Source organism: Leptodactylus fuscus, chromosome 11, assembly GCF_031893055.1.
Source record: "Leptodactylus fuscus isolate aLepFus1 chromosome 11, aLepFus1.hap2, whole genome shotgun sequence".
NCBI lineage: Eukaryota > Metazoa > Chordata > Amphibia > Anura > Leptodactylidae > Leptodactylus > Leptodactylus fuscus.
This window is the reverse complement of record NC_134275.1, coordinates 62,318,293-62,337,423: the sequence shown is the minus strand read 5'-3', so window position 1 is coordinate 62,337,423 and position 19,131 is coordinate 62,318,293. Positions and strand designations below refer to the sequence as shown.

Here is a 19,131-nt window from a genome sequence, read left to right as displayed (position 1 = left end):
GACCTGACTTGTGGTGGTAGTGATGCATCGTAAGCCCCCGATGTCTTTGCTTTGCTATTTTTAGAAGGGCACATGGCTGGTCCAACACAACCCATTACCTATTATGGAACCCTGGAATAAATCTGCAGGCTATATGATAGAATCCATGTAACTCAGTTTTATAACACAAACATGCACAGTGTTGGACTGGCTCTCTAGAGTACCAGAAGATCTTTCGGTGGTTCCAGGCTCTAACACAACAATGGTCGAGCAGATGACACTCACATTTGAAGAGTATGGTTTATTTCCAGATTGATAATTTTATTTGGTGGGCATAAGGAACACCCACTGACTAATCCACGGTGATCCTTCCCTGTGTCACCACCCTAAGGCTGATACACAACTTTTGGGAAAAACTCGACTGCGTTAATGGCCTAAAGCCAAAAGTAGAGCCAGCAAGAAAGAGAAGTCCTTACTGCCACAAAAGGTAGAGGGTTTTTTTTGGCAACCACCCTCCCCTCCCATAATAAATAGGTTGTCCGAGAAGAACATTGAAATGGTTGAGGTGCAATACTACATAAAAGTCATGGACAAGCCTGGCACTACTGTGTCTAGAAAGAAAGACAGATTATTTCTTTAATTTAGGAATCCTCCTCCAAAATCTGTACCTCTTCATGCTGTCCATGGTGCTGAAAGTTGGACACACTAAATATACACTCTTCAACATGGAAAGAAGGATGAGTCTTGGAATTATAGAATTCTCAGGATTAATATACATGTTAATGATATGAAAATTAGAAAAAGAAAAACGAAAATAAAATTGAAACCATCTCGGTTAATCAGTATTCAATGTCCAATGTTTATTCAATAACCAACGTTGCGGATGTGTGTGATGGGAGATGTCTGGAGATGCTGAAGGCCACGCAAGTTGATCACAGTAGCACAAGGAGTATGTGACCTGACTTCATTCTGTGGAAGAACAGCCTCTGGGACACTATGGAGGAATGACTGTACCGAAGCAATGTAACAGTACACTGTTAGTGTACCTGAAATGGAGACTAAAGGGATGCGGCTACCATACACTATGGAACCCAATAATCACAGCAGTAGGATCGGTAGGACTTTTCTTTGTGAAGCCTTCTTCGTGGCATTTCCTACATGATCTTCAGACGAATTGTTGAGTCCAAGACAAAATCAGAACTCATCAGGATACAACTCCATTCTAGCCTCCATTGGCATATTGGTGTACACCATGACAGCATTAAGGGACGTGGTGTGAGGTCAATGGAGGTCTGGCTCATAGCTTAATGTCATGCAGGCGCCATCTGATGGTTTGTGTTGACACTGTTTGCCACCCTAGGCTCGGGATGTTATGTCCAATTTTACTTGCAGTTCAGGACTATTCAGTATATGTTATTCTTCCAATCAGATGATCCATCCAAGTAGACGTTCACCTCTGGTCACCTCTTACTGCCATTCCAGTCCATCATTGTCCTCTGTAGCACTAGGACGTGTCATTTTGAACAGAGCTGCCATCTTCGCCTAAGCACATAGTGATCTTTCAGAGTGATAAACCAAGATCTCTCAGATCAAGAGTTTTTGTCCCTCTTGGGGCAGCACGGTGGCTCAGTGGTTAACCTTGCAACCCTGGAGTCCTGGGTTCAAATCCTGCCAAAGACAACTTCTGCAAGGAGTTTGTAAGTTTGCATGGATTTCCTGCCACATTCCAAAGACATACTGATAGGGAAAAATGTACATTGTGAGCTCTACATTATAATAAAAAGAAAAGAATTGTGTCCCTCTCAGGTTGCGGCAAGTAACAATAACTAGCACATCAATGAACAGAAGGCATCACACAATGATCCCACATCACTTGATTCAAATTTTGAGGTTTCATGGGGTTATAAAACAATACTTTCAATCTGACTTATGCCCCTCCCACATGCCAAAGATTGGAGCACAGTGCTTGAAAATTTGACCATTTGCAGATCTTAGCGACACTTGTTACTTCTCCCATTTGCATAACCTTACAGCTGGTTCCTCATGGTGTTGCAATGCTGAGGAGTGTATAGTCACACACCAGGCAGGAGATCATTTCTATAATGAATTGCGAACTGTCATTCTTAGAAAATGAAGTATATCTATAGTTAACATGGCATATATACTAGATTGGCTTTCAAATGTGGGCGATATTTCACACAAGTGCCTGCTACTTCTTTGTAGATTCCAGTGCTTCCCCGATCTTAAAAGTTAATGAACCCGTCTTTGACAACCTAAGCACTTCTATTTAAATGAGTAAGAGGAACGTGCTTCCTATTTATTGCTATGAGTCTCTATGGGAAATTTGGAATACTCTAAATGCCAAGCTGGAAGACAATCAAAAACACTTAGAAAAAAACAGGCTCATACTAAACAAACACATAAGCCATATACCACTGACTACACCCATGTGTTCTCTCTCAGCTTTATGGACTTTTTTAACTTGTTAAAGTATAACTCCCATTATCATCATTATTTTGTAATATACTTTGTTAACCTATCTAACTTCCTTGTCAATAGAAAACAGGCTGTAACATTCTATTTCTGAGACCCTTAACCACTTAACTTTTTTTGTTGACAAACTATGTTAGGACTGATTTTTTTGCAGGGAAAACGGAAGTTTTTACGGATGTCATTTTCTGATACATGTGACTTTTTGATCACTTCTTCTTTCTTTTTGTAGAGCAGGTGAGGTGACCAACGATAATTTTGCTATTGTGGTGTTCTCTGTAGGGTTAAGTAATAGAGATGAGCGAACAGTAAAATGTTCAAGGTACAATATTCGTTTTGAGTAGCCCCTCAATATTCGACTACTGGAATCGAATATCGAACCCTATTATAGTCTATGGGGGGGAAATGCTCGTTTCAGGGGTAGGCAACGTTCGATCAAATTATATTTACCAAGTCCAGGAGTGAGGGTCGGGCTGGATCCTCCGAGCAGTCTTCTCCTTGTAGTGTCCCCGCGGTGTCTTCTGGCTCGTCATTCACTCTGCCAGGCATCGGGCCTGGGCAGAGCCGACTGCGGATGCCCGCACTACAAGCAGACATGCGCAGTCGGCTCTGCCCAGGCCCGATGCCTGGCAGAGTGAATGAAGAGCCGGAAGACGACGCGGGGAAGCTGCATGGAGAAGACTTCTAAAGGTAGGAGAAGAACCAGCGTTGATTGGCCGACTGTATAGCATTCAGCCAATCAATGCTGGTTCTGCATCGAACTTTTCCATTCGAATAGCGAGTGGTACTTGATCGAGTACAAGAATTTCGAATACTGTAGTATTCGATCGAATACCTACTCGATCAAGTACTACTCGCTCATCTCTATTAAGTAACATATTTTATTAGCTTGACTGTTATACACGTGTCAATCCTAATTATATGTATTTATTTCTTATTGGATGTGAAAGATTGAACTTTATTATTTTTTTAAACATTTTAGTTTTTTTTTTATGTAGATTGTGAGCCCCATATAGGGATCACACTGTACATTTTTGTTCCTATCAGTATGTCTTTGTAGAATGGGAGGAAATCCACACAAACAGGGGGAGAACATACAAACTCCTTGCAGATGTTGCTTCTGGTGGGATTCGACCCCAGGACTTCAGTGCTGCAAGGCCATATTGTTAAACACTGAGCCACCATGTTGCCCCAAATTTGTTTATTCCCTGTCTTGAATATGAGATCACTTGCATTACTTCTTTATTGCAGAACATTGATATTAGGTCCTTCTTCTGGCAGGACATAAACCCAAAGGTCATTATTTTGGCCCCCTGGCTGCCAAGGCAATCCCTGCTATGGCAAGCTGATGGGATGAGATAAGGGGTTGCCCAACTCTCCCCATATAGAAGTCTCTATGATCATTGAATTTAAAGGGTAAAGCTGTAAGAATCAGTGTTATCCCTGATATTAGCGTTCAGGGGCTTCGCCCCTGGAGTATCCTACGGCCAAATCTGGAATCAATGTAGCAGGCACGGCTTCTGTTACATCCATGTAATCTAATAGAACATGTGGAGAGGAGGCATCCTCATAGGACACCAACTTTGCATGACACTAATAACACTAATGAATAGCTGCCTTTCCAAGAATGCATAAATTAAAGGGGTTGTCTGCTCACCGGAGGAAAAAAAGGAAATGCAATGTCTCCATTGGCAGGATTGAAGCAACTCAACCGTAGGAGTCAATTTCAGATTTACATTATTTTTTACACCAAGGTGTTATGGGGTTGTATCCAGGCTGGTTCTGAACTCAGGTCAAGTGAGCAGAAAGAACACCCGCCTCCGGGGTGATTCTGCCACCTCCCTCCGATTTCGTGTACACTGTGACTGTAGTCTGCCAACCCCATAGCCCAGGTAAGTATCCACTTGACCAATCACATATTATTGGCTTATTCTAAGCAAAGGCCATAAAACAAACTTTAAATAAACCGCGTAAACACTATTAAAAAAGCACCAAAATGTTCTATTCTTTCTGGTTTCAGTGTTTTGCTGGAATGTTTTTCCAGGGATTCGTAAACTAGTTCTTTATGTGGAATGCAAATGATTAACTTGGATAAAAACAGTAATTCTGGGATGATGAATAGTCAGGGATAAAGCCGCAGAACCCGAGATCACCGTAAATCTCACTATAATAACTGTGATTCCAGGAAGAAGGTATGCATCTTGGCAAATACCAGACACTGAGATTTGTGAGTCAGATTTGTGCATTTAGCTGTACTGCAGAAATGTATTGTTGAGTCATCGCCAATGTGACAAACTGCAGCATAATGTAGTAAGGCACAGCACCGTGTAATATAGCAAAGTATAGCACTGGAGTATATAGTATACAGGAACTGCAGCATAGTGTAGGAAGGCACAGCACCATGTAATATAGCAAAGTATAGCACTGGAGTATATAGTATACAGGAACTGCAGCATAGTGTAGCAAAGCACAGCACTATGTAATATAGCAAAGTATAGCACTGGAGTATATAGTATACAGGAACTGCAGCATAATGTAGTAAGGCACAGCACCATGTAATATAGCAAAGTATAGCACTGGAGTATATAGTATACAGGAACTGCAGCATAGTGTAGCAAAGCACAGCACTATGTAATATAGCAAAGTATAGCACTGGAGTATATAGTATACAGGAACTGCAGCATAGTGTAGCAAAGCACAGCACTATGTAATATAGCAAAGTATAGCACTGGAGTATATAGTATACAGGAACTGCAGCATAATGTAGTAAGGCACAGCACTATGTAATATAGCAAAGTATAGCACTGGAGTATATAGTATACAGGAACTGCAGTATAGTGTAGCAAAGCACAGCACCATGTAATATAGCAAAGTATAGCACTGGAGTATATAGTATACAGGAACTGCAGCATAATGTAGAAAGGCACAGCACCATGTAATATAGCAAAGTATAGCACTGGAGTATATAGTATACAGGAACTGCAGCATAATGTAGAAAGGCACAGCACCATGTAATATAGCAAAGTATAGCACTGGAGTATATAGTATACAGGAACTGCAGCATAATGTAGTAAGGCACAGCACCATGTAATATAGCAAAGTATAGCACTGGAGTATATAGTATACAGGAACTGCAGCATAGTGTAGCAAAGCACAGCACTATGTAATATAGCAAAGTATAGCACTGGAGTATATAGTATACAGGAACTGCAGCATAATGTAGAAAGGCACAGCACCGTGTAATATAGCAAAGTATAGCACTGGAGTATATAGTATACAGGAACTGCAGCATAATGTAGTAAGGCACAGCACTATGTAATATAGCAAAGTATAGCACTGGAGTATATAGTATACAGGAACTGCAGCATAATGTAGAAAGGCACAGCACCATGTAATATAGCAAAGTATAGCACTGGAGTATATAGTATACAGGAACTGCAGCATAATGTAGTAAGGCACAGCACCATGTAATATAGCAAAGTATAGCACTGGAGTATATAGTATACAGGAACTGCAGCATAGTGTAGCAAAGCACAGCACTATGTAATATAGCAAAGTATAGCACTGGAGTATATAGTATACAGGAACTGCAGCATAATGTAGAAAGGCACAGCACCATGTAATATAGCAAAGTATAGCACTGGAGTATATAGTATACAGGAACTGCAGCATAGTGTAGCAAAGCACAGCACTATGTAATATAGCAAAGTATAGCACTGGAGTATATAGTATACAGGAACTGCAGTATAGTGTAGCAAAGCACAGCACTATGTAATATAGCAAAGTATAGCACTGGAGTATATAGTATACAGGAACTGCAGCATAATGTAGTAAGGCACAGCACCGTGTAATATAGCAAAGTATAGCACTGGAGTATATAGTATACAGGAACTGCAGCATAATGTAGTAAGGCACAGCACCATGTAATATAGCAAAGTATAGCACTGGAGTATATAGTATACAGGAACTGCAGCATAATGTAGTAAGGCACAGCACCATGTAATATAGCAAAGTATAGCACTGGAGTATATAGTATACAGGAACTGCAGCATAGTGTAGAAAGGCACAGCACCGTGTAATATAGCAAAGTATAGCACTGGAGTATATAGTATACAGGAACTGCAGCATAATGTAGTAAGGCACAGCACCGTGTAATATAGCAAAGTATAGCACTGGAGTATATAGTATACAGGAACTGCAGCATAGTGTAGGAAGGCACAGCACCGTGTAATATAGCAAAGTATAGTACTGGAGTATATAGTATACAGGAACTGCAGCATAGTGTAGGAAGGCACAGCACCATGTAATATAGCAAAGTATAGTACTGGAGTATATAGTATACAGGAACTGCAGCATAGTGTAGCAAAGCACAGCACTATGTAATATAGCAAAGTATAGCACTGGAGTATATAGTATACAGGAACTGCAGCATAGTGTAGCAAAGCACAGCACTATGTAATATAGCAAAGTATAGCACTGGAGTATATAGTATACAGGAACTGCAGCATAATGTAGTAAGGCACAGCACCATGTAATATAGCAAAGTATAGCACTGGAGTATATAGTATACAGGAACTGCAGCATAGTGTAGCAAAGCACAGCACTATGTAATATAGCAAAGTATAGCACTGGAGTATATAGTATACAGGAACTGCAGCATAGTGTAGCAAAGCACAGCACTATGTAATATAGCAAAGTATAGCACTGGAGTATATAGTATACAGGAACTGCAGTATAGTGTAGCAAAGCACAGCACCATGTAATATAGCAAAGTATAGCACTGGAGTATATAGTATACAGGAACTGCAGCATAATGTCGTAAGGCACAGCACCATGTAATATAGCAAAGTATAGCACTGGAGTATATAGTATACAGGAACTGCAGCATAATGTAGAAAGGCACAGCACCATGTAATATAGCAAAGTATAGCACTGGAGTATATAGTATACAGGAACTGCAGCATAGTGTAGCAAAGCACAGCACCATGTAATATAGCAAAGTATAGCACTGGAGTATATAGTATACAGGAACTGCAGCATAGTGTAGCAAAGCACAGCACTATGTAATATAGCAAAGTATAGCACTGGAGTATATAGTATACAGGAACTGCAGCATAATGTCGTAAGGCACAGCACCATGTAATATAGCAAAGTATAGCACTGGAGTATATAGTATACAGGAACTGCAGCATAATGTAGTAAGGCACAGCACCGTGTAATATAGCAAAGTATAGCACTGGAGTATATAGTATACAGGAACTGCAGCATAGTGTAGGAAGGCACAGCACTATGTAATATAGCAAAGTATAGCACTGGAGTATATAGTATACAGGAACTGCAGTATAGTGTAGCAAAGCACAGCACTATGTAATATAGCAAAGTATAGCACTGGAGTATATAGTATACAGGAACTGCAGCATAGTGTAAGAAGGCACAGCACTATGTAATATAGCAAAGTATAGCACTGGAGTATATAGTATACAGGAACTGCAGCATAATGTAGTAAGGCACAGCACCATGTAATATAGCAAAGTATAGCACTGGAGTATATAGTATACAGGAACTGCAGCATAATGTAGAAAGGCACAGCACCGTGTAATATAGCAAAGTATAGCACCGGAGTATATAGTATACAGGAACTGCAGCATAGTGTAGGAAGGCACAGCACCATGTAATATAGCAAAGTATAGCACTGGAGTATATAGTATACAGGAACTGCAGCATAATGTAGTAAGGCACAGCACCATGTAATATAGCAAAGTATAGCACTGGAGTATATAGTATACAGGAACTGCAGCATAGTGTAAGAAGGCACAGCACTATGTAATATAGCAAAGTATAGCACTGGAGTATATAGTATACAGGAACTGCAGCATAGTGTAGCAAAGCACAGCACTATGTAATATAGCAAAGTATAGCACTGGAGTATATAGTATACAGGAACTGCAGCATAGTGTAAGAAGGCACAGCACTATGTAATATAGCAAAGTATAGCACTGGAGTATATAGTATACAGGAACTGCAGCATAATGTAGTAAGGCACAGCACCATGTAATATAGCAAAGTATAGCACTGGAGTATATAGTATACAGGAACTGCAGCATAGTGTAGCAAAGCACAGCACTATGTAATATAGCAAAGTATAGCACTGGAGTATATAGTATACAGGAACTGCAGCATAATGTCGTAAGGCACAGCACCATGTAATATAGCAAAGTATAGCACTGGAGTATATAGTATACAGGAACTGCAGCATAATGTAGTAAGGCACAGCACCGTGTAATATAGCAAAGTATAGCACTGGAGTATATAGTATACAGGAACTGCAGCATAATGTAGAAAGGCACAGCACCATGTAATATAGCAAAGTATAGCACTGGAGTATATAGTATACAGGAACTGCAGCATAGTGTAAGAAGGCACAGCACCGTGTAATATAGCAAAGTATAGCACTGGAGTATATAGTATACAGGAACTGCAGCATAGTGTAGGAAGGCACAGCACTATGTAATATAGCAAAGTATAGCACTGGAGTATATAGTATACAGGAACTGCAGCATAGTGTAAGAAGGCACAGCACCATGTAATATAGCAAAGTATAGCACTGGAGTATATAGTATACAGGAACTGCAGCATAGTGTAGGAAGGCACAGCACCATGTAATATAGCAAAGTATAGCACTGGAGTATATAGTATACAGGAACTGCAGCATAATGTAGCAAAGCACAGCACTATGTAATATAGCAAAGTATAGCACTGGAGTATATAGTATACAGGAACTGCAGCATAATGTAGTAAGGCACAGCACCATGTAATATAGCAAAGTATAGCACTGGAGTATATAGTATACAGGAACTGCAGCATAGTGTAGCAAAGCACAGCACTATGTAATATAGCAAAGTATAGCACTGGAGTATATAGTATACAGGAACTGCAGCATAGTGTAGCAAAGCACAGCACTATGTAATATAGCAAAGTATAGCACTGGAGTATATAGTATACAGGAACTGCAGTATAGTGTAGCAAAGCACAGCACCATGTAATATAGCAAAGTATAGCACTGGAGTATATAGTATACAGGAACTGCAGCATAATGTCGTAAGGCACAGCACCATGTAATATAGCAAAGTATAGCACTGGAGTATATAGTATACAGGAACTGCAGCATAATGTAGAAAGGCACAGCACCATGTAATATAGCAAAGTATAGCACTGGAGTATATAGTATACAGGAACTGCAGCATAATGTAAGAAGGCACAGCACCATGTAATATAGCAAAGTATAGCACTGGAGTATATAGTATACAGGAACTGCAGCATAGTGTAGCAAAGCACAGCACTATGTAATATAGCAAAGTATAGCACTGGAGTATATAGTATACAGGAACTGCAGCATAGTGTAGCAAAGCACAGCACTATGTAATATAGCAAAGTATAGCACTGGAGTATATAGTATACAGGAACTGCAGCATAATGTCGTAAGGCACAGCACCATGTAATATAGCAAAGTATAGCACTGGAGTATATAGTATACAGGAACTGCAGCATAATGTAGTAAGGCACAGCACCGTGTAATATAGCAAAGTATAGCACTGGAGTATATAGTATACAGGAACTGCAGCATAGTGTAGGAAGGCACAGCACTATGTAATATAGCAAAGTATAGCACTGGAGTATATAGTATACAGGAACTGCAGTATAGTGTAGCAAAGCACAGCACTATGTAATATAGCAAAGTATAGCACTGGAGTATATAGTATACAGGAACTGCAGCATAGTGTAAGAAGGCACAGCACTATGTAATATAGCAAAGTATAGCACTGGAGTATATAGTATACAGGAACTGCAGCATAATGTAGTAAGGCACAGCACCATGTAATATAGCAAAGTATAGCACTGGAGTATATAGTATACAGGAACTGCAGCATAATGTAGAAAGGCACAGCACCGTGTAATATAGCAAAGTATAGCACCGGAGTATATAGTATACAGGAACTGCAGCATAGTGTAGGAAGGCACAGCACCATGTAATATAGCAAAGTATAGCACTGGAGTATATAGTATACAGGAACTGCAGCATAATGTAGTAAGGCACAGCACCATGTAATATAGCAAAGTATAGCACTGGAGTATATAGTATACAGGAACTGCAGCATAGTGTAAGAAGGCACAGCACTATGTAATATAGCAAAGTATAGCACTGGAGTATATAGTATACAGGAACTGCAGCATAGTGTAGCAAAGCACAGCACTATGTAATATAGCAAAGTATAGCACTGGAGTATATAGTATACAGGAACTGCAGCATAGTGTAAGAAGGCACAGCACCATGTAATATAGCAAAGTATAGCACTGGAGTATATAGTATACAGGAACTGCAGCATAGTGTAAGAAGGCACAGCACTATGTAATATAGCAAAGTATAGCACTGGAGTATATAGTATACAGGAACTGCAGCATAATGTAGTAAGGCACAGCACCATGTAATATAGCAAAGTATAGCACTGGAGTATATAGTATACAGGAACTGCAGCATAGTGTAGCAAAGCACAGCACTATGTAATATAGCAAAGTATAGCACTGGAGTATATAGTATACAGGAACTGCAGCATAATGTCGTAAGGCACAGCACCATGTAATATAGCAAAGTATAGCACTGGAGTATATAGTATACAGGAACTGCAGCATAATGTAGTAAGGCACAGCACCGTGTAATATAGCAAAGTATAGCACTGGAGTATATAGTATACAGGAACTGCAGCATAATGTAGAAAGGCACAGCACCATGTAATATAGCAAAGTATAGCACTGGAGTATATAGTATACAGGAACTGCAGCATAGTGTAAGAAGGCACAGCACCGTGTAATATAGCAAAGTATAGCACCGGAGTATATAGTATACAGGAACTGCAGCATAGTGTAGGAAGGCACAGCACCATGTAATATAGCAAAGTATAGCACTGGAGTATATAGTATACAGGAACTGCAGCATAGTGTAAGAAGGCACAGCACCATGTAATATAGCAAAGTATAGCACTGGAGTATATAGTATACAGGAACTGCAGCATAGTGTAGGAAGGCACAGCACCATGTAATATAGCAAAGTATAGCACTGGAGTATATAGTATACAGGAACTGCAGCATAATGTAGCAAAGCACAGCACTATGTAATATAGCAAAGTATAGCACTGGAGTATATAGTATACAGGAACTGCAGCATAATGTAGTAAGGCACAGCACCGTGTAATATAGCAAAGTATAGCACTGGAGTATATAGTATACAGGAACTGCAGTATAGTGTAGCAAAGCACAGCACTATGTAATATAGCAAAGTATAGCACTGGAGTATATAGTATACAGGAACTGCAGCATAGTGTAAGAAGGCACAGCACCATGTAATATAGCAAAGTATAGCACTGGAGTATATAGTATACAGGAACTGCAGCATAATGTAGAAAGGCACAGCACCGTGTAATATAGCAAAGTATAGCACCGGAGTATATAGTATACAGGAACTGCAGCATAGTGTAGGAAGGCACAGCACCGTGTAATATAGCAAAGTATAGCACTGGAGTATATAGTATACAGGAACTGCAGCATAATGTAGTAAGGCACAGCACCATGTAATATAGCAAAGTATAGCACTGGAGTATATAGTATACAGGAACTGCAGCATAATGTAGTAAGGCACAGCACCATGTAATATAGCAAAGTATAGCACTGGAGTATATAGTATACAGGAACTGCAGCATAGTGTAAGAAGGCACAGCACTATGTAATATAGCAAAGTATAGCACTGGAGTATATAGTATACAGGAACTGCAGCATAGTGTAAGAAGGCACAGCACCATGTAATATAGCAAAGTATAGCACTGGAGTATATAGTATACAGGAACTGCAGCATAGTGTAGCAAAGCACAGCACTATGTAATATAGCAAAGTATAGCACTGGAGTATATAGTATACAGGAACTGCAGCATAATGTCGTAAGGCACAGCACCATGTAATATAGCAAAGTATAGCACTGGAGTATATAGTATACAGGAACTGCAGCATAATGTAGTAAGGCACAGCACCGTGTAATATAGCAAAGTATAGCACTGGAGTATATAGTATACAGGAACTGCAGCATAATGTAGAAAGGCACAGCACCATGTAATATAGCAAAGTATAGCACTGGAGTATATAGTATACAGGAACTGCAGCATAGTGTAAGAAGGCACAGCACCGTGTAATATAGCAAAGTATAGCACCGGAGTATATAGTATACAGGAACTGCAGCATAGTGTAAGAAGGCACAGCACCATGTAATATAGCAAAGTATAGCACTGGAGTATATAGTATACAGGAACTGCAGCATAGTGTAGGAAGGCACAGCACCATGTAATATAGCAAAGTATAGCACTGGAGTATATAGTATACAGGAACTGCAGCATAGTGTAGGAAGGCACAGCACTATGTAATATAGCAAAGTATAGCACTGGAGTATATAGTATACAGGAACTGCAGCATAGTGTAAGAAGGCACAGCACCATGTAATATAGCAAAGTATAGCACTGGAGTATATAGTATACAGGAACTGCAGCATAGTGTAGGAAGGCACAGCACCATGTAATATAGCAAAGTATAGCACTGGAGTATATAGTATACAGGAACTGCAGCATAATGTAGCAAAGCACAGCACTATGTAATATAGCAAAGTATAGCACTGGAGTATATAGTATACAGGAACTGCAGCATAATGTAGTAAGGCACAGCACCGTGTAATATAGCAAAGTATAGCACTGGAGTATATAGTATACAGGAACTGCAGTATAGTGTAGCAAAGCACAGCACTATGTAATATAGCAAAGTATAGCACTGGAGTATATAGTATACAGGAACTGCAGCATAGTGTAAGAAGGCACAGCACTATGTAATATAGCAAAGTATAGCACTGGAGTATATAGTATACAGGAACTGCAGCATAATGTAGTAAGGCACAGCACCGTGTAATATAGCAAAGTATAGCACTGGAGTATATAGTATACAGGAACTGCAGCATAATGTAGTAAGGCACAGCACCGTGTAATATAGCAAAGTATAGCACTGGAGTATATAGTATACAGGAACTGCAGTATAGTGTAGCAAAGCACAGCACTATGTAATATAGCAAAGTATAGCACTGGAGTATATAGTATACAGGAACTGCAGCATAGTGTAAGAAGGCACAGCACTATGTAATATAGCAAAGTATAGCACTGGAGTATATAGTATACAGGAACTGCAGCATAATGTAGTAAGGCACAGCACCATGTAATATAGCAAAGTATAGCACTGGAGTATATAGTATACAGGAACTGCAGCATAATGTAGAAAGGCACAGCACCGTGTAATATAGCAAAGTATAGCACTGGAGTATATAGTATACAGGAACTGCAGCATAATGTAGAAAGGCACAGCACCGTGTAATATAGCAAAGTATAGCACTGGAGTATATAGTATACAGGAACTGCAGCATAATGTAGAAAGGCACAGCACCGTGTAATATAGCAAAGTATAGCACCGGAGTATATAGTATACAGGAACTGCAGCATAGTGTAGGAAGGCACAGCACCATGTAATATAGCAAAGTATAGCACTGGAGTATATAGTATACAGGAACTGCAGCATAATGTAGTAAGGCACAGCACCATGTAATATAGCAAAGTATAGCACTGGAGTATATAGTATACAGGAACTGCAGCATAGTGTAAGAAGGCACAGCACTATGTAATATAGCAAAGTATAGCACTGGAGTATATAGTATACAGGAACTGCAGCATAGTGTAGCAAAGCACAGCACTATGTAATATAGCAAAGTATAGCACTGGAGTATATAGTATACAGGAACTGCAGCATAGTGTAAGAAGGCACAGCACCATGTAATATAGCAAAGTATAGCACTGGAGTATATAGTATACAGGAACTGCAGCATAGTGTAGGAAGGCACAGCACCATGTAATATAGCAAAGTATAGCACTGGAGTATATAGTATACAAGAACTGCAGCATAGTGTAGCCAAGCACAGTATAGCACTGGAGTGTATAGTATACAGGAACCGCAGCATAATGTAGTAAGGCACAGCACCGTGTAATATAGCAAAGTATAACACAGGAGTATATAGTCACTGGAGTGTATAGTATACAAGAACTGCAGTGTAGTGTAGCAAAGCACAGCACTATGTAATATAACAAAGTATAACACAGGAGTATATAGTCACTGGAGTATATAGTATACAAAAACTGTAATGTAGCAAAGCACAGCGCTATATGTAGTAAAGTATAGCACTGAAGTATTTAGTATGCAGGAACAGTGGCATAACTAGGAATGGCGGGGACATGTGGTAAACTTACGACATGCACCCCATCCCCCGACGCCGAATACCTCGATCGACCGACCCCTCCGCCGCATACCTGCACGCTCTATTATGCCCCACAGTGGCCCCTGCACACAGTATTACAGTAGATAGATAGAATAGATAGATTTCAGTTAGATATCTGGTTTTAATCAATAATAAAAAAATAAAAAAATCGGAAAAAATTCCCTTTACGGCCTTATGTCAGTGAAAACCATAAAATATACGGGTGCATTTACATGTCCGTATTTTTAACTGATCTTCTCTGTATGGGGTTGAGCCAATCTTGAGATTTCAGGATAGATTTTAAAATCTGATTTCCGATTATTTTCCAGCTGATCGCGATTGTGAAATTTGCTCGATCGCCGATCAGGATCCGATCTTTCCCGATCCCGTTCGCTCAACCCTATTCAATGCTTCTCTATGGAAAAAGTCACTTTTAGGGTTGAGCCGATCTTGAGATTTCAAAATCCGATTTCCGTTCATTTTCCAGCCGATCCCAATCGCGATCGTGAAATTTGCTCAATCGCCGATCGGTATGCGATCCTTTCCGATCCCGATCGCTCAACCCTAGTCCTGTATTTGTCTATTTTGGTGGCCTCCATAGATCAGTTTTTAATAAACGTCACTTAAATGACAATTTGTTTCACCAGCCATTACAAACAGACCGATTGGTCCATACTTCATAGAGATATGGTACGTGAAATATATAGCGGTCATGTGAATATGGCCTGCGTTAGTGGCATCATCTCTGAGTATAAGCCAGGCTGGTAGACTTCATAGCTGCCATGCCTAGACACACAAAAAAAGACAAATTTTGGGAAATTACTAATTGTAATTAAAGAAACATGTCCTATTAGAAAACGCGCTTCACTTTACATCATGAAATCCCCAACGCATTTCACTCGGAAGCTTGACTGCTTTACAGGTTCACAAATAAAAGGAAACTTAGCAATTACCTTGGTTAACCTTCTGTCATTGTTTTATGGCCAAAGAGATTAAGGGACACTCTCAATCTGATTGCTAGAAAAGGAAAAAAAAAAAAAGATTAAAGTGATAAAGCTGAGATAATAATGGCGTATTGTAAATTCCATTTTTCAAGGGTATGCCGAAGATTCCAATCATTTATAAATTATGAGTCAGGCAGAGGTAAAAAGCATGACCAAGTGAATGAATGAGACCTTGGACTGAACTCATATGAAAAGTTAATAAACTGCTAAATCTAAAATATAGGATGCCATTTATATGATAAAAGAAAAAATATACCGCACACATTTATAGCTGAGCAAAAGAATGGAAACGTTACAGGGAAAATTAGGCTCAAATTTTGGGCGCAAGCTTTGGCCAACAGTCATTCCTGCCTATACATTCTGAATGGTGAGGACAGTGAGAAAAGACAATGGCACAGATTTATAACAGTTACACAGACAGTGTGAAACTACAACAGTTTTATCACAGTGCCTGATGCTGGATGAGAAATATGGTGTAGCTTTGAGTTTATACCACGTTTTAATTGGCTTTCTTTGAGTGATAATTTTACAAAACAATCTTGGTGCAGATTGGTCCCATTGTGGTGCCTTCATGCCATGCCTCCTTTTCTGAGAATCCAGACTTATATGTCTATCAAGTACAACGCTAGAAGCACCACATTGCCCCAAAGATGGCAACTCGTACACCAGTGTCTAATCATAACCACAATAGTTTGGGACGATGTCTATCATAAACTTTGGAATTGTTCGACCATGTTATCTATGGGTACAGGAGAGTAAGCCTCTGGAAGCAGCTCATTTACCTTGAGCAAAGGATCGGGCATGATAGCACGCATTGTGTAAGATCATTTCTGATATTATCAAGAGGCCCCTATACAAAAAACAGCCACCAGTTCTATCAAAATTTGTAGATTCAGACAACTTTTCTATGTATTCAAGGACCTTAAAGGGGTTGCCCCATTATGGACATTATCCCCTATGCACAGGTCATTGGATAAGAGTTCAATTGCTGGAGGCCAAAACCCTAGGTTACCCAGTGATCAGGAGGACTGGGGACCGAATGTCTCGCTATGACATGATTGTGAATGGAGTGCCAGTGCTCTTGACTGACCCAACCTCCATTCACTTTTATGGGGTTTTGGGCACTTCTGGAGATTACAGCAGGACATGTAAACAATGTATATCTATAGGAAAACCCCTTTAAGCCAGGGATCTCTAAACTGTGGCTCTCTATTTATTATTGCACAATAACTTCCATCCTACAGCTGTGAGGGAATGCGTTGAGTTGTAGTCTAGCAACTGGTGATGTGCCACAGGTTGGAGACCAATGGATTGAATCCAAGAGTACCGTATTTTCACCAATAAGATGCGTAAATTATCATATGCTATCTAGCATAGCTAAATTTTTGAACAACTTTTTATTTTCTGGAACCACTTGCGACTTTAATAAAATTGTAGTATATATTATTAACTATTTTCCCTCTTTATTGCTGGCTAAATTTTGTACACTGCTTGTAATTGGAGTATGGGTGTATGGGATCATGTATATCACAGAGAAGCTGAGCTGGGGAGAGTAACTTCAAGCAGCTATATCTCAGTATTTTATCACATAGAACAGTGATTATGGTGTCTTACGAAGGATGGCATTCTTAGCTTTCATGTGTCACTAAGACCATAGTTCTATCTGTATTTCTTTACAGTGATATCACCAGCCTAAACACAGGCAGGATTGAGAGTAGTTGTGTCTAAAAATACTAATGCAAACTTTGCTATCAACTGGTCATATCACTGGAAATAATATGTATACTACAATTTTAGAGTCACATAAAAGCTCTCCTACACTATACATGACCCATCCACCTCTACTAGAGTTATAAGCAATGGCAGAATTCACCTAGCAATAAACAAAGAAGCAAAAAGATCTCATTGCAGACATTCACAGAATGGAGCCGAAATTTGTTAATAAACTATATCATTAAATTCATTATAAAATTACAAATATTTTAAGCCGATGGCTGGTCAGGTAATGGAGGGGGTGTCACCCAGACTACTCAGGTGGGTGAGATGAGAAAACTCCAGGAATGTTTTTTCTCAGCAGGCAACTTTCGTCTGCTGAGCATTTTGGTAAATGCTCAGTGCTGGGCTGGATTTTTAGGAATGACAGGTAGGTTGGTAATGGGACCTGTCATTCCACCCCCCTCCAGTCCACACTTTGTGGATGTTCCGGCAGCAACTCAGCTGCAGAACGTCTCCTCGTCAAGGAGGCTTAAGAAGTTTCTCCAACAGCAACACTTTGGCAGAGCTTGGCTGGAGAGCCAAAGAGAGAGGTCATATTTTTGGAGCTGTGTCCTGAATGATTCTACTGGCTTTTGGATTTCTGTTATTCTAGGTGAGATAACCTATTCTATGTATAGTCAGAGCCTAGCCGGGCAGGGATTTATTTTTGTATTGTTTCCTTTTGTTGCTGCACTACCTTTTTTTTGAGTGAAAATAAAACTCTACTATTGTTTTGGACTAAAGCAACTGGACTTGTGTGTCTATGCCACCCCACCGAGCAACCCCAGACTCTGACAATATATTAATTATTAAACTGTCGCAGAGAATGGTTACAGACAGATTCTGTCTCCGTTCCCATTGACACTAATGCGTGCATGACTTTATCTTCCATTACAAAGGTAAACAAACATGGGAATGGAAACAGAATCAGTATGTGGCCGTTCTCTGTGACCGTTTAATGTCCATTGCTGGCATCCTATGTTGGAAGACAGCAACGGACATTAACAACGGTAGTAGAGAGCTTTCAATAACAATAGAGTGCTAGTATTAATAGTACTAAAGGGAACATAAACTGCGTTAACTGGCTTTATAATTACTGATATTAACTGGTAAATGTTAATTAAAACTTATGTGATGACTGTAAATTTCCTGAAAACCCCTGCGGCATGGGAGTATAACTGTAACAAACAGCTGTGCTTTAATGTCAGTGATCAGACGATCTTATGATCACCACCCTGTTCCCTTTGATACCTCCTATGAATACCCAGTAAAGTATATAGCGGTATATCTGATGCGACTACTTGTGCTACTAATGAGAGCGAGCGCTATCTAGGAGCATATAGAAATAGGATAGACAAAGAAATTTATAATCTTCTCAAAAATGTAAAAATTTGTATAAATGGCAAAAACATAACATGAAAAATACAATAAACATTATTTTACAACATAATTGGTTGCACATTTCTATATGACAGTAAATAATATGAAGATATTTGGTATCCTCATTACAACTATAACCAG

The 19,131-nt window shown here is 39.6% G+C and overlaps 1 protein-coding gene across 1 annotated transcript in view; it reads right to left on the bottom strand.

Moving 5' to 3' along the window:
* LOC142185243 (5-hydroxytryptamine receptor 2A-like) overlaps window positions 1-19,131 on the bottom strand; it is a 394,677-nt gene that overhangs the window by 311,835 nt on the left and 63,711 nt on the right. The window contains exon 2 of the mRNA XM_075260540.1: window positions 15,805-15,868. The gene's annotated coding sequence lies outside the window, so the exon portion shown is untranslated. The remainder of the gene's footprint in view (window positions 1-15,804; window positions 15,869-19,131) is intronic.